Here is a 25628-nt window from a genome sequence, read left to right on the forward strand (position 1 = left end):
TCTTTTAGAATGGTTTTCAAAGGATGGGAGGGAAAGTATTGATAAGATGGATACAGGTAAGGAGTTTCAGGCCTTAGTAACATGGTACGAGTGCAGGCAGTGCCCACAGATTTGATAAGTTTGTGGACAGACAGGAGTTTTTGGTCATTGGATTGTAATGACTCACTTGAAACATAGTTGTGTAGAATGTTGTTTAGTGCTGGATAAGCAGATGGATGCTGGATGGTTTTATAGGTGGTAAGAAGCTGTGCATATGTTAGTTGATGGTGCAGCTCTTACCAATTTTACTATACAGTTTTGAAAGGGGTATTTACTGCAAATTTAGCAGCTTTGTTACAGCATAGTTCAAGCTTTGATTTTTGTGCTACTGAAAGTTAGTTAGGATGAGAACACCATGAAGAAATGCGGGGAGGAGATAAGTAGTAACAAGTTTAGTTTTAGTTACATTGGTGAGAAAGTTTTTGGCTCTATAAACGATCCCTAGTTTTTGATGAGTTTTCCATCTGCACATTTGTATATGCAGGTTGAATTTAAGATTATTGCCAACCACCATCCATAACAGCTTGCTGTGAGAAATTACTTTGATGGTGGTATTATCAAGAAAGAAGACTTTAAATTTTGTTTTTCATGAGAGAGGAATTTGGGGGGAAAAAGTAGTAGGTGGGGGGCAGGTTTTTTTTCTCTTTTTTTAGGGTTGTGCATGCGCTGTGAGTTACAAAGCCATGTTTCAATGGCCGTTAAAGCTTCCCGAATAATTTTTTGTTGGTGTGCCATGTTGTCAGATGTGTAAATGAGTGTGGAGTCATCTGGGTACTGTATTAAGGAGGCCTGTTTTATAGATGTGTGGAGGGTGTTGGTAAGAATGTTAAAGAGGAGGGGGCCAAGGATAGAGCACTGTGGTACACCAGTGGTGACTGGGAGGTATGGAGAGAGGATGTAGTGACATTTTACTGACTGATGCTTATTGAACAGGTAGCTTTGGAATCATAGTAGGGCAGGCTGAGAGAGACGTAATGAGGACATTTGAAGCAGAAGTTTGCTGTGACAAAGGGTGTCAAAGGCTTTAGATAAGTCATGAAATATGGAAAAGACTAGTTTGCCATTATCTGTAGCTTTATTGACAGTATATATAGGTTGGAAGTGCAGTGTTAGTACTGTGGGAAGGATGGAAGCTATTTTGTGTAGGAGATAGTTCTTTCTGCAGGAGATAGTTTAGCAATTGTTTTTGAATACATTTTTCAGATATTTTTGGAGTGGAGGGATAAGATTGCTGTAGGTCTAAAGTTAGTAATGTCTTTTGAATTTCCTCATTTGTACAGAGGGATAAATTGTGAGAGAAGGAATGTGGGATTTCTGGATTGACCTATTTATAATGATTGCAAATATTTTTTTCTTTTAAAATATGAATACATTTGCCATTGTCCATGTTTTCTGGACATAAATATCCATATTAGGATGGCTTTGTTAGAATTATTAATTTATGTATTTATTAACATTTCAGTACTAAAGAGTGGGACATGGTAACCCAATTGTCAAAAGATTTTAAGAACAAGATTCAAATTTTGCAAGTTGGGGTAGGCCTTAATTTTTTGCTATACCATTCCTCAAATATATTAAGTTTTGCCAGTTTTCTTGAGGTCCATGTTGAGGTAAAGTAAATATGTTGTAGAACTAGTAAAGTCAGAGTCCGGCATCATCCACTTAGTTGATTTATCAAGAGCATTATTAGGAACAGAATTAAGATTGTTGCCCCAAATTTTAAAGATTTATGGGGTGCTCTTTATAATAAAATATACATTCTTAGAGTTCATGACACCACTTTAATGTCTGAATTAAACCGTTCACTATGATGTTTTTTGTGTAAAATTATTTCTGTTTTAAGATGCATATCAGATCACCTGATCATTAATGGCTTACTAAAATGTAAAACTTGTTACTGAACTTTGAAAGGGATAAATCCTGCAGGTTTATAGGTTCATAGGTAACTACTAGGCTATCTACCCTTGAGGGCCAGTTTAAGCCTAACCAATATCCATTTTTGTGCTCAAATTAACTTATCCAATTTGGTTAGAGATTGTCCTTGCCTATGCCATGGTCAGTAATTATATATTGCCCCTAATGAGAATAGCTGGGATCATATCATAGATAATTTGAGGATGCACATGCATGGGATAAAGCATTTATCTTATTTACTTACGAGTTGCCCCTTTCCATTAATAGTACAGGGGGAAGTCCTAGGGTAAATTTTCTCTTTCCCATCCACAGATCCAAGCTGCACTTGATTATGGACAGGGATGAACTGTGTTTTTTGTGGGTAAGGAGTTTGTTCCAAAGCAGCAGTCTCCTCTGCAAAATGTACCTGTCCTTCTAAACTGTTCTTTTGATGTTGCAGAAGAAGTTTATATCCCTAAACCAAGTAATTCTGAGACCATTTGACTTGCTGATGTTGCAGAAGAGGTTTAGATCCCTAGACTGAGAATTTCCAATGCGATTTGACTTCCTAATATGCAGGAAGTTCATCAGTATTAGGTAGGAGGATACCTGGTGTGGAAGACACAGGTCACCTCTTTAGCAGTCTGTGGGATACCTAGTATAATGACAGGGCTTTGAATCAGTCCTTGTAGAATATGAAACAACATTGCAATTATTGTAAATTTATTACAAAAGAACAAATTTACGTACATCCAGAAATTAAATACATCTTTAAACCTAGGTTTTTAGCTACCTGTCATAGCACAGGATTAATTTATTTAGCGACGTGTGTACATTGCCCCGCCTTTTATATAGGCCTTACGAAATGCAAGTTAAAAAATAGGATCTATAACCATACCTATGATATAAAGAAGTCAAATGATCTAAATGCTTTGGCTAAACATGTGCAATGTTTTCCAAGTCATTCATTTGTGTTTAGGGTGCTAGAAATTGTAGAATCCAATGTTAGAGGTGGAGACTACCAGAATCTGCTAGAACTCAAGGAACTAAAATGGATTTTGAGGTTAAAAGGGCATTATTCCCCAGGCTTAAACCTATACATGTCCATTAACCCCTATCTTAGTGCACGTAGATGAGCATTAGAAAGTGTTCATACACACAATGTTTATGGTTTTATATTTTTGTATAAACCCACCACGTGCATGATGTTTCACATTCATATTTATATTTATTTAGCTTTGTAAGCTTTTAGCTTCACTTAGGTTCTATTTCTATGTATATATCCAGTTTTATTGACATATTGTTTTATTCCGTTCCCTTTAGCGTATTGTATACGCTCCTTTTCTGATATCAGTCCAGTTTATATTTTGTTTAGGTGTTCATTTTATTTGATATAATGCTCCTTGAATTTTTCATTAAGTTATTGTGTATATATATATTTTTTATCCAAACATTCTCTTATGCCTCTCTAATTAAATGAATTATAGATGTTGTGAGATGAATTCAATATGAAGAAAAACAATAATCAAGTTTTTATTATATGTGTTGATGCTTTAAGTTTTGTGTAAATAAGTTTGCATACTGTTTTTTAGGTCTATTTTTATTCCTTATTTGTCTACTTATCTATTTATTTAGTATATGCTTTTAAAATTGTGATGCATTTTTTATACCAAGGTTTTTAATGGCTCTTAATTGATTAATTGCTCACCAGGTTGATTGCTTAAAACAATTATTACATTTTGTGACATAGTATAAGAGCACCTTGTTTTGTTACTGTTATATGGTCTGAGGAAGCGTACTGAAAGGTACGTGAAAGCGCTTACCTAATAAACTTCTACTTTTATTTTATGGTCGTGCTGAGTCCAAAGTTTTTCTACTTTGCTTTCCTTGTAGAATATATTTAGGCCTTGCATCCTTTTAGTAAGGTATCTCCGTGGTCATTGCAGTAATTGCAAGTGTCTGGACAGATATCTGTCAAAGGAAACATTATATTCAATGACTGGCCTAATGACAGCTGAGTAAATGGGGCAATGTCATCTCTAGATCTAGACCCAGTTCCTTTGTTTATTATTTGTGCAATGTAGAAGGACTTTCTTACAACAATGGACATATGTTGGTCAAAAGTTAGATCACTGTCCTTGTAAATTCCCAAATCCCGAACTGGGTCAGCTCTTAGTGGTGCATGGTTAATGTGGTAGTTCCCTGGGAAAGATGACTTCCCAAGGAATAAAATAATGCATAGTTTGACATTTAGTTTCAGTCCATGATTTTGGTACCAGTTATTTTGTTTCTTACAGTTAGTTACTTTTAGGGAGAAAACTATGGATATGGGAATCACCTCAAAGACAGCCCTACTGTTCAGTGAGTTTGTATGGTATACCACAATGAATTAATGCTGGAAAGAAAGAATTTGGACTAATTTGCACATCTGTGAAGTTGAAGATGCAGTAAAGTGATAATTTCATAGCAGACAACTGTTTACTACAGTGTGAAATCTGTGTTATTACACACTGCATGGACTGTGACAATCATACTCTGAAATAAGGAAAAAATTATTGCAAGACCAAAACATAATAGTGCTTAGGGATGCTTAAGAAAAGCTTTTTAATAGCACCTTTCTTGTGCTGTTAAGATTGGATGTCACACTACCAACTAACAATGATCAGTGCTGGCCAGCTGAAAACAGCAGCAGAAGGTTAGATATCTTAAAATCTGTTAGAACTGGGCACTTACAAATAGAAAGTGTGCTATACCGAAGTGTCTGGTGGCTTTTAATGTTATTAATTCTATAGAGGAGCACTTTCTTTCCCCTGTTGTCCATACCTCTCAGATGTCCCCCGATTCTGCTTTATATGTTTGCCCTGTCCCTCATAAAAGTTTTGAATTTCTGGTAAATCACTGAGAATTACAATCAGTCAGTAATGCCAGACAGAGTTTTATACTTTGTATTGTTCAAAAAATGTATGTTGATGGGTGCGTGTGGCCAAAATGGTAGCACTGTTTTTATCTCCGCTTCTTTTTAACATCCGACAGGATTTTTATTAAAAAATCTCAAATAGAATGGTTCAAAACATGATGGATGTATAGTTGAACATCTACTACAAAAATAACAAGTCTGAACCTTTTTAAACTGTTTTTCCTCTCAAGAAAAGTAGAAAGAGCTAATTGTCTCATAACGAGCCCCTCTAAGCTCAGTGTACATGACAGTACTATGAAAAAAGACATACAGGCTATACCAAGTAACATACATTAGAAAGCAAAATGGACAATTTTAAAGAGGAATGTAAAAAAACAAGTTAAAGTACTGAGTAAATCTCTTAAAAAGTAATCATCACAAATCTCGAGTATAGAAGAGGCAATGTCTGATTTTGATGGAAGATTACCTGAAAATGAGAACAACACTGAATTTGTTCTGAAATAAAACAACTTATTCTGGGAAAAAACAGAAGGCTCAGAGAACAGATCTAGAAGGGATAACACCAGAATTTACGGGATTCCTAAAAAAGAAGAGGGAGACAGTATGATTCAATTCCTTAATACCTGGCTGCCTAAAATTTGGAACCTACCTGAAGTTTTTTCTTTTGCCATCGAAGGGGCACATAGATCGCTTTCTAACGCATCTTAAAAAAAACAAACAAAAAAAAAAAAAACAAACACCTTCACCATGGTCAGTGATTGCAAGATTTTCCTCAAGTCAAGATAAGGCTTTAATCTTACAAGCTGCATGGACTAATTATCCAGTTAAAATTAAAGAAAATATTATCAGATTTGACAATGACTGTTCAACATTAGTGATGTCAAAGAGAAAAACATGCGTGCCACTTGTTAAAAGCTTAAAGAAAACAATATTAAAGCACAAATCTTGTTTCCAGCAAAAATAAGCATTCACCTTCCAGAAGGAAGGAAGATTTTAACACATTGGAAGATGCAGTGGACTTTATACAGAAAAATAAAATCCTAGGGAAAAAAACCCAGAAGAAATGGACTGGAATCTGTCAACTTCTGTGAAGAGAAACGCAACAAGAGAGGGTTGGTTAATAAAAGAAAAAAACAGTAAAAAACTGAAGGACAAATTAAAATCAATGTATTTCATGGTTATGAATTTTTATTTATTTAAAAAAGTGTTTGAATACTTATGAACAGGTGCTGAATATTACTTTTTACAAGTTAAATACTTTGTCTTTCTTTCCTTACTTCAAATGGTTACTAGCTCCCTTTTTAAAATGTTAGTTTGAATTTTTAGCTGTATAGTATGAAACTAAAGCTTATTATTTAGAGTTTAAAAGGTTAATCTATTCATTTTATTGAAAGATAATCATTGTTATGATGAAACTTATGTTAGGTGGCACTTTCTGATTTCTTGGCATGGTTGAGTAATGTACTGTTAAGTATAATACAAGATGGAACAAATAACACTAAAATACATGTTAAGTTACATTCTGGGTTCTTACAGTGGTAAAGTAGTATACTACTGATAGTATACTTGACATGCAGTAGCACCCAGGAGAGACATGCTGTATTATAAGCAAAGTATAACAATATAAAAGTTACTATTGGAATTATATCAAATAAGTAACATTCACACCTTTACAAGTAAATCCGGGATCACACATAACTGTCATTCTTTTAATGCAGGTTTATATGCTATGTCTCCTTTAAAAATGTCAAACTGCTTTAGATTAAACATTTCATACAAATAGTGCTTACTGAATTATTAAATGTTATTTCTTTGAGTGCAATGGCTTTTTAGTGGTTGGATACTTTGAGATGTTTTTGTTGTTTTTTGGTGGTTTGGAGGGGTTTGAAAGATTGATGTGTAGTGTGGTGGTGGCTTGCATTTATTTGCTAGCATTTTTGTGTGAATTGTAACTGATGAACGGTTCGTTTTTAAGCCTTTATCATGAAAACCAGCTTGAAACAACTCAGATTCATGATGTTATGTGGCAACATTAATAAGGGTAGACTTTGCTTGGCTAACATTGACGTGTATAAATTTAACATAAACCTTGAGAGGGTAACCCATGATAACAATTTCTAGATAAATTATTTAACCACTGCAACTTGAGCTGCTGAATTAACGATCATGGCTTCTATCTTATTAGGATTTACTTTAAGACCTGAGATCACTTCATATTTTTGAAGCAGTGATTCGTTGGCAAAATTGAAGTATGAAGATTAGAAGTAAAGATCAGTTGATCACTTACAAACAACTTTAGGTTTGCTTCTACATTTTGTAATGCCAGCCTTTGCTTTCCTGTGATTTGCAAATTATAATAGCAAGGGGTTAAGTCACCATTAATAACAGTAAATGAATTAGACAGTGTGTTACCTAATGCCTCATTTCAAATCAAATGTTAAAGAAATAGTAATATTAGTCCATATGGCACTCCTGGGACTTTTATCTAGAGCAAAAGTGGCCTAGGTGAAATGAGCTGGCATCCAAAATCAATTCATATAAAGAACGTTTTCATGTAACAATGGTTTCTCAGTCTGTAGCCAACATTACTGTAAACATGAGTCATTGATCTGATGACATAGTTTATATAATTTACCAGGGTCCTAGAGTGGTTTGTGCTTGATCTTTCTTTTATAAATCTATCTCAGTCCTTGTTTATTGTTTGGGCTATCAGTAATTGTTTCCCTTTGGTTAGTACTTAAATCTCGGCATCTGAATTAATAAATGAAATAAGCCTATAATTTATTGGTGTATCAGAGAACATATTAGGCTTAGTTAGCACAGTTATCAGCAATTGCTTATAATTGTGGAGTGGGAAGGATCCCCCAATGAAGGGAATATTTAAAATTGTATTGCGTTAAGGAAGAAATTAATCCTTAAAGGAGATCAATCACTTGTGAGAACATCAAGATGTGGAGAGTTATCTGTTATGTAAACTCTGTATAAATTCTTTAGTTATAGGTGCGGTTAGCCTGATAGTCTTAGTACCTAATTTTAGGAGGTCTTTTTGATAGAAGAGGTTGATACTGGTTGGAGAGAAAAAGGATTTTGGTAGCAGTTAGTATTGATTGAGATAGTGTGGTTGGAGTGTGGTTTGTTATTAAGTAGAGAGAGGACACAATATAGGAAATGTGTATCGAACTGGGTAACTATAGTGTCAGCCTTGGTGGTAGTTGGTGAAGGAGTGGTAGTTTGGCCTGGGTGTGGCAATCTTGATTCTTGTTTTATTTATTTTTTTGACATTTGTTGACCAGGACAGTCCAACTGAGCTTGCGCCCTTTTTCAGAGGAGTCATGGGGAGAAAAGCTCTGCAGTACAAAGTATACAATAAGAAAATTCACAGTACAAATTAAGCAAGTAATACATTCACTGTACAGGTTATACAAGTAACAAGAAAATAAGCAAGTAATTAATTCTCCTTTTGGTTATGCAAGTAAAATAATACACACACATAAAAGTTAATATAAAATAAGGTTAAATAGGTGAGCATTGCTGTACAAGAAAGAGATAATTTCGCAAGTGAGGTAATTCTAATAGGAGGTGAGTAATAGGAAGGTGGGTAAAGGTAGAATGGAAAATGCAGGAGAGTTCCTAATGTAGGTCTAGAGAGGTCATTGTAGCAGTTAGTTTAATAGTTAAGAGTGTGAGGGGGAATGAGAGAAGAGGGTGGAGTAAAGAAAGTTGGTAGTGTCAGTTATCTGGGGGCAAGAAATTAGGAGGGAAATAGAGAGAAGTAGTTGACAGTCAAAGTTAGAAAAGATAGAAAATTAATGTACGAGAGGAAGAGGTAGAAAGGAGAGGGGAAGGCAGAGGAATAAACTAGGAAAGAGGCAGTGCTATATAGGTAATTTCTAAGAGTTGTCTTGAAGTCTTGAGAGTGGGCCATTTTTCTGTGGGCCATAGGAAGCTCATTCCATGAAAGAGCAGGATGATAACTGTAGAGGTTCTGTCCTAAAAATTTTTTTAGGTTTATGAATCTGTAGGAGAAATTGTTCTAATCTTCTGAAAGAGTGAGGTGGGTTATACAGGGAGACAAGGGAGGAAATGCTAGGGCAGGAGAAGGGCTTGTTTAAGATGGCATGGATGATGGGAAGTTGAGAATATAGGAGTTGGTTAGGAAACTCTAACCAGTCGAGTGTATGGAGCACAAGACAGTGGTGGGATTTAGGTGGTAGGTTGGCTGCAAATCTGGTTACTTTGTTATATGTGGTTTCAAGTTTGGATGGAAAGAGGGCTGTAAGTTAGTAAGGATTTGAGAACAGTAGAAGAGGTTAGGGAGAAGATAAGCTTGGGTAAACGAGATTCTGGAGTTGGAGGTAAGAAACTTTTGTTTCTATATAGTAGGCCAAATTTCTGGTGAATTTTCTTTATGCTGTGGTGTATGTGGAGGTCGAATGTAAATTTGTCATCAGTAATTACTCCAAGGAGCTTTGTGTGGGGTTCAGATGAGATAATCATGTTGTTAAGGGAGGAGATGATGAAAGAGGATTTAAGATGGTGGAAAGATTTGGGTAGGAATAGGAGTCGTTTTGTCTTATTATGGTTTAGAATGAGGTGGTTCTTAGTAAGCCAAGTTTCAGTGAGATTGAAGGAGGTTTTTGTTGGTCAGAGGGGTTGTCAGGAATGGTGATGATAGTGGAGTCATCCGCTTACTGTATGAGGGATGACTGAGGGCAGGATGTGCAGAGTTGATTAGTAAAAATGTTGAAAAGAAGGGGGCTGAGAGTTAAGCCTTGTGGGACTCCTATTTTTATAAGGAGGAAGGGAGAAGGAGCAGCGAGCCATTTGACTGCTTGCTGTCTGATAGTGAGGTAACTGGAAAACCAAGAGATAGTAATAGAGGAGAGGTTGAGTTGAGAAAGTTTGGAGAGAAGGGCAGAATGGGAGACAGTATCAGTCTTTTGAAAGATCCAAGAAAAGGCAGGAGACCAGTTTATTATTGGCTCTGGCTAGAGAGATAGAGTTAGTAAAGAAGATGAGAGCAGTAGTGGAGCTGTGGTGGGGGTGGAAAGTATTCTGGGTAGGGGTGATAAGGTTTTCATGAATGAGATAAGACATGAGTTGCTTATGCTTGCTTAATTTTGGAGAGGGGAAGAGTGTGTGGCAATTGGGCGATAGTTAGAAATTTCTACTGAGTTTACACCTTATAGGTATAGTGTGACATTTCTCCCAGAGAGTAGGGACAGTGGATTCATTGAGCGGTTAATGAGTATAGAGACTGGATATGCTATGGAATTGGTGGCAGCTTTTAGAAAGAGAGGTGGCAAGTTGTCAGCAGATGGGGAACAAGTGAGGAGACAATTTTTAATGTAGCTGGTAGGTATGGGTTGTAGTGAGAGAGATCAGTTTTGTAGTTGGAGGGTGGATGGAGATGAGGGATTTTTTGGGGGTTGGATGTTGGCATGAGTTTGCTGATGGTATCTATGAAGTAGGTATTAAAGATGGAAACAGTTTCCTGTGGTGAATTGTCTGGCCAGGGGTTTGATGTGCCAGAAATGTTTAGGATTCTGTTGTTGGTTGTCTTGGAGCTTGGAAAAATATTTTAATTTGCCTGATCTGATTTTTAGTTTAGAGAATACTATCCGAGAAGACAATTAAATGATCATTAGTTGATTAAATGGTCATCAGTTGATCATTATTCTATGTTGCTGTGTAATTATTGAATTTTGATGTGATCTTGTTAATGTCATAAATTAGCATGTTCATATGTTCATAGGTAAATATTAGGCTAACTGTCCCAAAGGATCATTTTAAGCTTGGTTAGTAACCTGAGGACAGAATCAGGCTATGTATCTTTTGTCTTTGAGGTGACTACCTTAACCATTATGTCAAACTACCCACTTGTATTCTGATGAGAGTGTTTTAAGCCAGTTATATGTCTTTTACCTTCTGATTTTTTTCTTTGAAGACCAGAAACCCGTCTTGCTTTCTACCTCATCCTCACATTGCCAGTGATATCTTATAGAAATGGCAGTTTAAATATTCATATAAGTAGCTGCTGAGTTACTTTTTAATGAGAATCTGGTCTCTGAACTTCGACTAATGAAGAGAAGCTACATGTTTGTTAAAGGGTTGTAGTTCTAACATTAATGATTACAAAGGACAGACAAATTGTGCTTTCCTTAGAACTTGTCTTAACCTTTGGATAGGAACTCCGCAGAGATTTCATCCTTTTGAATCAGGAAGACCTGAAATATTTAGACCTATAGTCAGGAAATATTTGAGTAAAACTAAGAAACTAATTAATAAAGGTCAACTAGAATAGGATCCACTTGTGTGAGCTGTTAAACAACCAATAGCAGAATGAGGAGGGTGAATCCTATTTATTTAGCAAGATCTTTTTTTTCCTTTATACTATAGTAGTACATATGTGAAAAATCTTAGTTTTTTTCCAGGATTTTAGATTCTTGCCAGTCCTATATTCTAACCAACGTAATGTATATAAAGTTCAAACTCAGGTCAGATAACATACTACTTTCCAGCATTACCTTCTCCTTCATTTAGCTGTTCTCTCAGCTGTTTGGATAGTACAATATTTCCTAACACAGTAACAATCTCAGCAACCAGAGTACCCAGCATTCGGCTCTGTTTTGGAAGTACAAGACTGGATAGAGTGAGTCACTGACACTTCAGATATTAGATAGCAACAGGAGAAAAATCCAGCAAATTCTAAAACATTAAACTGCACTGTACAGCATTCTTGCAGGGTTTTGCCCTCCTGTAACCCTCACTGTGAAGGGGTGTACCCCTCTCAACTCTCATCTGTCCCTATCTTCAGGTGTCATTTACCCCTGCACATGTTGTATCTATTTTTGGAGGTATGTCATATCTTCAGACTTGATTTACCTCCTCACACAATTTTCTTAATCCCCTCATCACATGTGATTTTTGAAGCTGTCTGGTACTCACAAAACTGAGGTAGCTCGTAAGTGCTTTATCCCAATGCATGGGACCCCTCTAAATATCTGTAGCTCCTAAGTGCTTTATCCCAATACATGGACCCCCTCCAAGTGTCTGTAGAGGTGGCTCCTAATTGCTTTATCCCAATGAATGGATCCCCTCCAAATGTCTATAGATGTAGCTGTTAAGTGCTTTATTCCACTGTGTGGGAACCCTCCAAATATCTATAGAGGTAGCTCCTAAGTGCTTTATCCCAATGCACTGGGCCCCTTCAAATATCCATAGCGGTAGCTCCTAAATGCTGTATTCCAATGCATGGGTTCCCTTCAAATATAGTGGTAGCTCCTAAGTGCTTTATCCCAATGCATGGGTCCCCTCCAGATATTTATAAATGTAGCTCCTAAGTGCTTTATCCCAATGCATGGGTCCTCTTCAAATTTCTATAGAAGTAACTCCTAAGTGCTTTATCCCGATGCATGTGTCCCCTCCAGATATCTATGTTTTGTTCTAGTAATTAGCACTAGAATAATATATAAATACAGATCTTGGAAAGGGTTTTAAGCACCAAATGGGATAATTAGCTTGGCTTAAAATGACCCCCAAAGGCAGTTAGTGTAGTACTAACCTATGAACCATACTATATGACCAATGTACTAGCAGCACATATAATTTATAGAAAGAGGATACACATCTTATAGCTTCCTTTTCAGACACAAATATAAATTACCTTGTGTGGTAGAATTTTGCAATACAGTTCATTAAAGTCTGCAAATTTTACACCATCCTTGGCAATGTGTTTATATTTTTCCTTCATTTTTTTGCTTTCTCTTTTTTTAAGGCATTTCTGAGTAGTATCCCACGTTATACTGAAAGAAGAAAGAGTTGTGTGCTATTTGCTTTTCTTTCACATTTTTTGCTAATTAGATGTCCAGTTTTTGGCTGGGTGTTCCTACCTTTCAAGGGCCTTTTTGCCTGTATTCAATATCTGCAGGTTGAAAGATATGGTATCACTACACACTTACTGCTTGTGTGTGTGTATATATATATATATATATATATATATATATATATATATATATATATATATGCATATATATATATATATATATATATATATCTATACACACACACATATAAATACTGATGTTACTTATATATACTAATGCCAAGATCACCGTACCTTGTATTGGGAGAATACTCTGACATAACACCATCTCTGACTTTACTATGTACTCCCACACATTTGCAGTTCCCATAAGTTCATACCTAAGTACTAGGCTAACTGTCTTTGTGGGCCATTTTAAATATAGCCAAGTTCCCTCAAAGGTGGAAATCAAACATTGTACCTTTTGTCTGTGAATAAACAACTTAATGTTATGCAAACCCTCAGATTCAGTGATTGCAGTTATGATCCTTGGAATTTTAAAAGGTGCCCAGTTATTCTCTCAATGAATAACAGCCCACACCCTTCATAGCCATGTAAAGCTTTGCTCATCAATGTGCATTTTCTCCTGGTGGCCTAACTGTAAAGCTCACTCTTTACTTACCTCACATCCTTATAAACATAAGTTAGCGCTCACTAAGGAGTCATTCATTCCATTGTCTATGTTTTCTAAGAGACTGTTAATAATTGTCACAATTCTAATGTTAATCAGATGTAAACTTTAACCCAAGACTGCAATAGATAGTATATAGACAGAAGGGGCTATCCAAATCTTACTTTAATGCAGTGAGTACCCACAGCAAGTATGCATAATATAAGTACTGGATATAGCAGCACCACCAAAATACCTAGCTATCCTAGAGTCATGGATTAAACCTCAAGACATGGCTCATCCACATCACCCTGTACCTTACTTTAACAACCCTCTCACAGTTTTAGCCAGGAGATACAGCATGTGGCTGTGTGCTTCAGCTGACATCTAGATTAAGGAGCTTCCTAGCTACCAGTTAGAGTCCACCACCTGTTAACATAAAAGGCAAGAAAAAACCCTGCAAAAGGTATACTTCTGCATGTGCTAGAACACATCTTCCCTGAGGCATCTTTACTGACAAACTTATTTGCCATTCCATTGGTGCTTGTGAATTTGACCTTAACTTGACTGCTTACTGCTGTCTTAATAGAGGTCCAATAAAATTTAGATAGTAGTCTTCTATACCCGCCTCCATTTACCCCTATATCCATTATTAAAGGTCTTATACAATCCACCACCAAAAAAGCGTAGATAAACAATATAATAATATCTGGAGATGTTATCTTTCACTGATGTAGTAGTACCAAAATGCCAGCTAGGTAATGCCATAGACATGTTATTCCTACACAGTCATTTCTACTCTCAAATAACTCAACTGTGTTAGCTACTTGTACTTATAAATAGACAACGTCTCTCCTCTAATAATCCATCTCATAGTTTTATGACCAAAGCACCATCACATTCTGTGTATCTGCCAGTTAACCAAATTCCCTTGGTAGCATTTCTACCTTAAGATAATTTAAACATAATTAGGAAGTCACTTTGTTGATTGAATTAGCCAGTAGCAGGTGGAGTTGTGTTACTGAACAAACCCACTGTAACTTAGTCCTAGAACATTTTCTAAACACCGTTCTGATTTTACAGGCTGAACATGTTCCACTTTTTACTAGGTGCATCAAAAAAAACCTGATCTTGATTTAAAAAAAGGCAATTCATCTAACAAATATTGCACAGACAACATTTAAACACTTCAAATCATATTCTACCTGGATAGAATTTTACAGTGCTCAAAATAAATAAATAAATAAAAATAATTTTTAGTGTGAAGCTGTCTTCCCTTAACATGTGCCAGGACAGCTTCCTAATGTTAAGAACTGAGGCTTCATTCCAACCTAAAATAGAGGATGAAGGTCATGTGATAGCAGATATCTGTACCATATCTAAACACTTCAAAATTAAAACTCACTGATCTGGCCAACTATTAGTTAACTCTGTTCTGCATCTTGAAAGATACTTAAAAGATTTATTCCATATCCTCTCCTGAAAAGTAAGTGTGCAAGATGTAAACAACAGACTAAGAATATTGCACAATTATGGATCTGTGGGCTGAGATGGCCTCAACCCTCCCAACCAATTCCACAAAACTCAAGATGCTTTTTACCTTCCACATATCTTGAAACTGTTGTTAACTAACACCACCTTCTCTCATCTCTGACTGGTACCCCATAATACCTCTACCCAAGTAAGGGAACCCCTCTTTCTCACCTCGTATCATACCATGTCTGTTCTTTCTCTACTTTCATGAATTCTAAAAAGAGATGTGTATCTTCCCAACTCATATGTGAACTCCTGTAACCACTCCCAAAACATGACTTCAGAAAGGGACGCAGTATTTTTAACTACCACCATTTGCCCCACTAACAATATTCTATTATATAGGTTAAGGGAAACATAGTGGCACAGTCTTACTGGCCTTTGATTCAGTACAACACCCCCACTTCTGAAACAACAAATACATTGGCCTGTCTTCAACAGATACACAGTTATCTCAATCAGCATATCTTCAAAGTTAAAACAGATAGTTTAGTACAGGAAAGTTCTTAACTTTCACTTTAGTGGCTCAATAAAGATTCCTTATCGTTCATCTGAAAAGTGTTTTTATTTATTATTATTATTATTATTGTTGTTGTTATTATTATTAATGGTATTCCTGTTAGAATTGTTATTATCATTATTATTATTACTGAAGTTAAAGTATGAAACTGTCTCATCCTTGGCAAGTTAGCTGTGGATTTCCTTATTTATCAATCCTTCATCCCTTATTGTTTTTATTTATATTTTCAGGATCACAATTCCTAACATTTTGGGATTACTTTGTGTTGATGTAGCCATATGGATTTTGAATTCATCCCAGTATTGCATTAATTGCACACTTAAAACATACCTTAAGGCAATTCAGTCTTAATTCGGTTTGTTATGTTTAAAACTAAATGCAGGAAAAACAGAAGCCAGCTGACTGCTACAGCCTTTTGCCTTTCTCAAGCACCTCATAACTGATCTATTGCCACATCATTGAGACTGCCTATTATTCTTTGCAGCACTTTAAATACTACGTTTCTGACTATAACCAAAACTTACCTTTTTCTCACATCTCAGTTCTGTATCTAGTGGAGTAAAGAGACTCCTGGTCATCAGAAGCAGAATCGTACTTGTTTATACCGAAGGCAAGAAGTACTTGAGTATGACCTCCCATTCATGACTGAAGGATACTCCATCCACTTCAACAGACTCTAAACTCAACTAAAGAAAACATATAGATTTACACATAACTCACCCTGTTTTGAGTACCACTGTGACTTCCTCACCAAAGCAAGAATGCCACCAGTCATGCTAAGAGACAAATTGACATCCTTCTCACAGAAATAAAAAAAAACTCTATTCTTTCTGCTGTCCTGTACAGTTCCTTCCTTAAAAATAAAACCTTCACATGATATATTTGAAAAGTACATGCTGACATCTCTTCTCACCCAAACTATTCATTAGAATGCTTCAGAAATGCATCTACAGGGGTCCTAAACTGAGGAGTGTAGTCTGACTGAACATGTAGTCCCTGCCCATTGTTCACCAGCTCAGGTCTCATCTTAAATCCAGCTTCATGAGAGACTTATATTTATTTAATCTGAATGCTGGAGTTGACAAACCGCAAGGTCGTGGAGGTGCTGGAGGTGCAGGAAAGTAATAAATCCAAGTAGAGAGGTGAAGGTTGATTTAAAATGCAAAAGCGTTTATTTTGAACAAAGTCACGTTAAACACTGAAGAGCGTTTTTCGTTCCAACAATGTCGGAACTTCATCAGACAACAACTTCCCCTGTTACAACTTCATTTATAGAAAATTCACCGCTGTCAGCAATTAATTATTTAAAACACGCATAGCACTTTGTATTTAAAGAGCCAGATGCATTGTAAGTTGTATTGTGGTGCAATAAGCCTTCGCAAGTGCTTCATAAAGAAACCCTATATAATAACAGAGTGAGGTAAACTAAACATTTCCTTTTGGTGAAGTGCTATCAAATAAACCTAAAAGTTGGTCATGCATATACTTTTACTCTAAAAGTAAATCAACAATATAACATATATACACTCTAAGTTTATGTTGTGAAAAATATATATAAAAAATGTAATATACCTTATTAAAATAGAATTAGCTGCACATATAATACCTGAATACCTAAGTATATATTTAACAATCAATGTAATAAAATTTAATTTAATTATATATATATATTACAATAAAAGTTAATAATATGTATATATAAAAATAAGAAATAAAAAATAAGAAAATAAAGAATTAAAAATGATAATATATATGAGTATATATCCTCATTTTTTATTGAACGGTGTCTATTCATTTATATATAAAAGAATCACCTAAATAAACTTTTAATTTTAAGAATGCATGCAATCGAACAAAACTCGTTCAGGCCTGGGTCACTGCAGGCCATTAAACGTAGTTGCCATTTAAGTTCACTTCTCTCAAGTTCCAATTTTAATAGATTGTCATTAGTAAGGAACTGTTCTTCAGTTTTTTTCAAAATCTGGTTAATAACCATAAATTTAAATGTATGGCCTGGATTTTTTGCACAATGTCTGGCCAGAGCATTTTCATCTTTATTTTTCGCAATGGCATAGTTGTGCTCATATATCCTATCGCGCAATCGCCTATCTGTTTTGCCCACATAGAATGAAGGGCACTTTGTACATTGTGCTAAGTAGACTATTGCTCTAGAATTACAATTGTATGGTGCATTAACATAAAAAGTTTCATTTCTAATGGTAAAATTTTCAGATGTTTCTATATATGGGCAGTAACAACTCCCACATTTCTTAGTACCTCTTCTGGCTTTCTTGATTTTGGGTTTAATTTCCAATAACTTTTTTAGGTTGTGACCCTTTCTGTATGAAATAGTGGGTCCAAAATTAAAGATGTTGGATAGATTTTTATCTAAAGATAAAAAGCGCCAGTATTTTTTCACTATTCTGCCTATATTCAGTGCTTCTATGCAGTAAGTGAATGTAAAGGCTATAGTAAAGTCCTGGTTATGTTCTACTAACTCATTCAAACCTTGTTCAACTATAGGTGTAGTATTAAGATCTGAATGGTCGAAACAATTTGTCCTAGTATCATACACAGATGAGTTGTTTGATATTACTATAGTATTCAAAATCGGTTTATATATTCCCTTGTTTCTTTTCTCAGTTACTTCTTGGAATATTGCATGCAAAAATGAGTTAGGGTAGCCTCTGTTTATAAACATATTATGCAAGAATGCACATTCTTCCTCAAAATCCTCATTTAAAGTGACCATCCTTGCCGCCCTAACTAGTTGTCCTTTGACAACAGATTTCTTTTGATAGTGGGGGTGCATGCTCGTAAAATGTAAGTAACTGTTGCAGTATGTTTCCTTCCTAAAAATCTTTGCTGTATATTTATCTATATTTTTATTCAAATGAACATCTAGAAAATTAATCGATGTTTCTTGAAAATTTTTTGTAAATGTTAGGAAGGTAGTGGTTGAATTAAAATAATTCACCAATTCATCTGCAACATGTTCATCGCCATTTATGATGATAAATATATCATCCAAGAACCTTTTGTAGCAAAATATCTTATTCATCCAGTGACTACTAAGGATGTAGTTATTTTCCCAGTGGGCTAACACCAAGTTTGCAAAACTGGAACCCACTGGGGAGCCCATAGCTACTCCTATTTGTTGTTTAAACAACTTGCCTTCAAAAGAGACAAAATTGTTTTCCAAAATAATATCTAGGAGTTGCTCAACTAAAATACATTCGTTGTCATGTGCTCCTTTGGCTCTAATAAAATCAACTACCCACTCAATACCTAAAGCATGTGGTATACATGAATATAGGTCACAAATGTCAACAGTTAAAAAGTTCGCTGTTTTGTTAAAGGTTGTGGCCTGCATACTTTCTAAGAAGGACCACGAATCTTTAAGAATCTGGGTTTCCAACTCTACATACTTCTTTAATATACAGTCCACGAGTTTTGCACATGGGTATGTGATGGACTGTCTTGCATCCACTAAAGCTCTAAATGGTGGATCCAATAAATTTTTATGTAACTTTGGTATCCCAAAAATCTTTGGGATCCTTGGTGCCATCATTGTAACATATGTATACTGTTTTATATCAATAATGCCGTCTGTATATAAATCACTAAGAAACATTCTAATTCTATTGTATGCTTGATTTAATTCATTTCTACTTATCGCCTCATAGGTGTCACTGTCTAATATTGAACACATAATATTGGAGTAGTCTCCGTTATAAAAGACTGCTAGCCCCCCTCCCTTATCTGGCTTCATTAGTCTCAAAGGTAGCTGTCTAATTAGGGTTAGCAGTGTTTTTTCTTCTTCTGACATGTTAATTTCAGTATTCTTCTTACCAGGATATTTCATTAGATCTCTGAATTCACTAGTACAAAGATGTTCAAACATATTAAGTACATCATTTTGAGGTGGGTTAAATGTACTAGCTATCCTCAGTTCGTTTGTGTTATAACTGTTATTACCAAATAGAATGTTTAAATTAAGCTTGCGTATAAACAGTTTAAAGTCAATAATCAGTTCTGAAATATCACAACTTCTTGTAGGTACAAAGGTCATTCCTTTAGCGAACAGTTCCACCAAGCTGGGGTCAATTTTACATTCAGTATAGTTGTAAATTTTAAAGTCTTTTTTGATGTTAAATAGGGTTTCATAGAGTTTTAACCCAGATACTGGTTGTTGCTCCTGGTGTTGTACCTCCGTTTCTGCCCTTGTGTTGGATTCGTTGACCAGTTGTTCCCCCTCCCCCTTGTAGTTTTTTTGGGGGGCTTGGTTTTGTCTTGCATTGTTAACCTGTTGGAAGGATTGACCAGGTTCAAATTCACTTATTTCGTCCTCAAAGATCTCATCTTCTGTGTTTATATTACTAGAAGCTGTTACAAAAACATTACTTTTAGTCGTAGACGCGTTTCTAGATGGTAAACGTTTTCCTTTTCCTTTTGATGCTGTTTGATAAGGATTACCATTGGTGTTGTGTGAAGGGTTATGTATATTAGGTGGTTTAAGGAATGCCTCCCCTTCACTATATGCTTTGAGGTCCCTTTGCAGTTTTTTAATTTTGTTTCCCTTTAATTTGACCATTTGTTGTGCTATGCTTTTTAGACTTCTATCATATTCATATTTATATCTATTGTAGTCTGAATCAACTTTAATTTCTTGTTCCAGTAGTGTAACTTCATTATTTAAGATTTCAAGGGAAACTTTGTAATGCTTAATCATACATTGTAGTATTTCTAGACCATGATTATTGTACAAAGTAGTTAATTCATTAAAAAAATCTGACCCATATTCAAGGCCAGTCGGATAGGAATAATGTCTCAGGCCTTTCGGAACAATTTTTTCCTGCACACATCTATTTAAGTAGTTTAATTCTAATTGTAGCTTTTTAACTTTAAAAAGCTTGTTATCAAAAAGTTTCAGTTTATCCGTTAAGCATTCACCATTTTCATTATTAGAAAAATGCTCAGTACCTTCACTTAGGTTATCCATATTAAGCTCCGTATCTAACCAAGATTTTATATTGAAGTTGTTGTCCGAGTTAAGGGAGCGCGGCTCTCTGGTCTCTCTGGCCTCTGCTGGGCGATGCCGTTGGGACTGTATTAGTCCGCCCTCATGAAGGTGTTGTTGGTTTCCACCTGGTATGCCTGCTGCCGTTGTTGAAGTTTTAATCATCCCGCTGGAGTTGGTAACACAGTCTACCTTCTCCGATAGGCGGTCAAGTCGGTCGTTGATTAAATTCAGTAATTGGGTAAGGTTCCCTTGCGACTGTGTCTGATCCCCCTCCTCTTCCATTTCACTGCGGTAGTCAACTGGCGAACAACTTAGGAAACCAGGAACTGAAATAAAACACTGAATGCTGGAGTTGACAAACCGCAAGGTCGTGGAGGTGCTGGAGGTGCAGGAAAGTAATAAATCCAAGTAGAGAGGTGAAGGTTGATTTAAAATGCAAAAGCGTTTATTTTGAACAAAGTCACGTTAAACACTGAAGAGCGTTTTTCGTTCCAACAATGTCGGAACTTCATCAGACAACAACTTCCCCTGTTACAACTTCATTTATAGAAAATTCACCGCTGTCAGCAATTAATTATTTAAAACACGCATAGCACTTTGTATTTAAAGAGCCAGATGCATTGTAAGTTGTATTGTGGTGCAATAAGCCTTCGCAAGTGCTTCATAAAGAAACCCTATATAATAACAGAGTGAGGTAAACTAAACATTTCCTTTTGGTGAAGTGCTATCAAATAAACCTAAAAGGTGATCATGCATATACTTTTACTCTAAAAGTAAATCAACAATATAACATATGTACACTCTAAGTTTATGTTTGAAAAATATATATAAAAAAATGTAATATACCTTATTAAAATAGAATTAGCTGCACATATAATACCTGAATACCTAAGTATAATTTTAACAATCAATGTAATAAAATTTAATTTAATTATATATATATTACAATAAAAGTTAATAATATGTATATATAAAAATAAGAAATAAAAAATAAGAAAATAAAGAATTAAAAATGATAATATATATGAGTATATATCCTCATTTTTGATTGAACGGTGTCTATTCATTTATATATAAAAGAATCACCTAAATAAACTTTTAATTTTAAGAATGCATGCAATCGAACAAAACTCATTCAGGCCTGTGTCACTGCAGGCCATTAAACGTAGTTGCCATTTAAGTTCACTTCTCTCAAGTTCCAATTTTAATAGATTGTCATTAGTAAGGAACTGTTCTTCAGTTTTTTTCAAAATCTGGTTAATAACCATAAATTTAAATGTATGGCCTGGATTTTTTGCACAATGTCTGGCCAGAGCATTTTCATCTTTATTTTTCGCATTGGCATAGTTGTGCTCATATATCCTATCGCGCAATCGCCTATCTGTTTTGCCCACATAGAATGAAGGGCACTTTGTACATTGTGCTAAGTAGACTATTGCTCTAGAATTACAATTGTATGGTGCATTAACATAAAAAGTTTCATTTCTAATGGTAAAATTTTCAGATGTTTCTATATATGGGCAGTAGTTACAACTCCCACATTTCTTAGTACCTCTTCTGGCTTTCTTGATTTTGGGTTTAATTTCCAATAACTTTTTTAGGCTGTGATCCTTTCTGTATGAAATAGTGGGTCCAAAATTAAAGATGTTGGATAGATTTTTATCTAAAGATAAAAAGCGCCAGTATTTTTTCACTATTCTGCCTATATTCAGTGCTTCTATGCAGTAAGTGAATGTAAAGGCTATAGTAAAGTCCTGGTTATGTTCTACTAACTCATTCAAACCTTGTTCAACTATAGGTGTAGTGTTAAGATCTGAATGGTCGAAACAATTTGTCCTAGTATCATACACAGATGAGTTGTTTGATATTACTACAGTATTCAAAATCGGTTTATATATTCCCTTGTTTCTTTTCTCAGTTACTTCTTGGAATATTGCATGCAAAAATGAGTTAGGGTAGCCTCTGTTTATAAACATATTATGCAAGAATGCACATTCTTCCTCAAAATCCTCATTTAAAGTGACGATCCTTGTCGCCCTAACTAGTTGTCCTTTGACAACAGATTTCTTTTGATAGTGGGGGTGCATGCTCGTAAAATGTAAGTAACTGTTGCAGTATGTTTCCTTCCTAAAAATCTTTGCTGTATATTTATCTATATTTTTATTCAAATGAACATCTAGAAAATTAATCGATGTTTCTTGAAAATTTTTTGTAAATGTTAGGAAGGTAGTGGTTGAATTAAAATAATTCACCAATTCATCTGCAACATGTTCATCTCCATTTATGATGATAAATATATCATCCAAGAACCTTTTGTAGCAAAATATCTTATTCATCCAGTGACTACTAAGGATGTAGTTATTTTCCCAGTGGGCTAACACCAAGTTTGCAAAACTGGAACCCACTGGGGAGCCCATAGCTACTACTATTTGTTGTTTAAACAACTTGCCTTCAAAAGAGACAAAATTGTTTTCCAAAATAATATCTAGGAGTTGCTCAACTAAAATACATTCGTTGTCATGTGCTCCTTTGGCTCTAATAAGATCAACTACCCACTCAATACCTAAAGCATGTGGTATACATGAATATAGGTCACAAATGTCAACAGTTAAAAAGTTTGCTGTTTTGTTAAAGGTTATGGCCTGCATACTTTCTAAGAAGGACCACGAATCTTTAAGAGTCTGGGTTTCCAACTCTACATACTTCTTTAATATACAGTCCACGAGTTTTGCACATGGGTATGTGATGGAATGTCTTGCATCCACTAAAGCTCTAAATGGTGGATCCAATAAATTTTTATGTAACTTTGGTATCCCAAAATTCTTTGGGATCCTTGGTGCCATCATTGTAACATATGTATACTGTTTTATATCAATAATGCCGTCTGTATATAAATCACTAAGAAACATTCTAATTCTATTGTATGCTTGATTTAATTCATTTCTACTTATCGCCTCATAGGTGTCACTATCTAATATTGAACACATAATATTGGAGTAGTCTCCGTTATAAAAGACTGCTAGCCCCCCTCCCTTATCTGGCTTCATTAGTCTCAAAGGTTGCTGTCTAATTAGGGTTAGCAGTGTTTTTTCTTCTTCTGCCATGTTAATTTCAGTATTCTTCTTACCAGGATATTTCATTAGATCTCTGAATTCACTAGTACAAAGATGTTCAAACATATTAAGTACATCATTTTGAGGTGGGTTAAATGTACTAGCTATCCTCAGTTCATTTGTGTTATAACTGTTATTACCAAATAGAATGTTTAAATTAAGCTTGCGTATAAACAGTTTAAAGTCAATAATCAATTCTGAAATATCACAACTTCTTGTAGGTACAAAGGTCATTCCTTTAGCGAACAGTTCCACCAAGCTAGGGTCAATTTTACATTCAGTATAGTTGTAAATTTTAAAGTCTTTTTTGATGTTAAATAGGGTTTCATAGAGTTTTAACCCAGATACTGGTTGTTGCTCCTGGTGTTGTACCTCCGTTTCTGCCCTTGTGTTGGATTTGTTGACCAGTTGTTCCCCCTCCCCCCCTTGTAGTTTTTATTTAATCTATTTTACATTTGTTTACTAGGGATTTCCGACTGGGTCAGTGGCCCTTTTTCAGATCTGGAGGTGCAGCTGACAGGATAAGTAAATATTTTCTACAACCCAATTCAAGTACAAATTCTAGCTCTGTAAGTAGAGGTGGCTCGTTATTTATTAACTACAGAAGTGCACATCATTTTCTTTTCACTTGTCATTATATTGCAGTTGTGCTGTTAATTTGGGAAGTTGTGCTGTGTAATTGTTCCATAGGGCACTACTTTTGTAAGATATTTTCAACTGAAAGTAGATTTTTGGACAGTTTTCCTGTCTTAAATAGCTAGATTGCTGGATAGATAGATAAATATATAGATAGAAAATAGAACAATCAATACATAAATGGATATGTAGTGAAAAGGGGCACATTTGTATAGATGTTTAGAAAAACATACTTTTCTGATTCAGTGTAACATTTCATATACCTGTGGGTTAAGGCACCCACTGCTTTTTTAGAATTCTGCTTCTTCTTTTGTCTTTTCCTGGTTAGGGGTTGCCACAGCAGATCATCTGTCCACTCATGATTGGCAGTGGAGTTTTACGGTGTCGAGTTGCCAGCCCGATGCCCAACCTTCCACAGAAGGGCACACACATGCACGCACTCATGCCTAGGGCCAATTTAGAGTGCCCAATCCACAAGTCTTTTTATCCCTGTTGCCAATGAAGCATTAACTCTCCCACAATTAACCAGAGACATCTTTCCCTGATTGAGCGGTTGCTTGTTGTGGGGTGCCATCATCTAAGCAGTCATCATGTGCAATGTACTGTTGCTTTTCTCGACAGTACTTTAAAGAGAAGCAAAACTTTTCTCTTTCTCTTTCTCAATTTGGCTTATTTTAGCAAAATAATATGAGAATCAGAGACATTGAGATTATTGAAAGAAACCTTCCTTTTATCAACACTGTGTATAACTCAGTCGTCCCAAGAAGTTAATGTTCTCTCTTTTTTTGCCATATGCTGAGCAATAAACTAAATTACACAGCTGGACACAATGCTGTATATAGAAACAATCTGTAATGCAAGCACAGTGTTGAGGAATGTACCGTCATCAGTAAGCACCTTCATTTTTATGCTTGGTTTCATCAAAAAAGAAAGAAGGGGAAAACTTCTAGGAGAAAAAAAAAATATTTGAAATGTCCCTAACCAGTACAGGGCTTAGCTTGTGCACGGTGCCATGTGGTGTCTACAGCAGTGTGATGTCATTTACCACCTGTTTTTTCATTTTTATTTTGTCTGATTGTTAATGAAGCCAGTTATATACGGTAAGTTTGACTTATTGAAAGGGACAGTGTATGGCTATATCCATAGATTTTAATGGATGAACCACTGTACATGCACTGAGAATGTTGCATCAAAACCTGTGGACACATCTCCAAGCAATCCCTGCAGTGACATTATCAAATGTATTGAAGCATTGCACAAAAAAAAAAAAAAAAGTGCCATAATAGTGTAGTTATCATATCCTGTGATGCATGCCTTGATGTTGACACTTTAAGGTCATTGGTTAGACATAACACTGTTACACAGGCCACAGTTTTATAAACTGACTTGAATTTCTTCAGCTTAGAAAATCTTTTTCCTTTGAGTAGAATAGGTGGCTAAGTCTTTCAATTTAGTAATGCAACATTATATCATATTTGGA

General features: G+C 35.4%; 1 protein-coding gene across 1 annotated transcript in view; it reads left to right on the forward strand.

Moving 5' to 3' along the window:
- Positions 1-25628, forward strand: part of MAP3K15 (mitogen-activated protein kinase kinase kinase 15) — a 1833462-nt gene that overhangs the window by 74801 nt on the left and 1733033 nt on the right. The gene's annotated exons all lie outside the window — the stretch shown is intronic.

The sequence above is a fragment of the Protopterus annectens genome, chromosome 5.part0 (genome assembly GCF_019279795.1).
Source record: "Protopterus annectens isolate FY-2018-M chromosome 5.part0, PAN1.0, whole genome shotgun sequence".
Classification (NCBI taxonomy): domain Eukaryota; kingdom Metazoa; phylum Chordata; order Ceratodontiformes; family Protopteridae; genus Protopterus; species Protopterus annectens.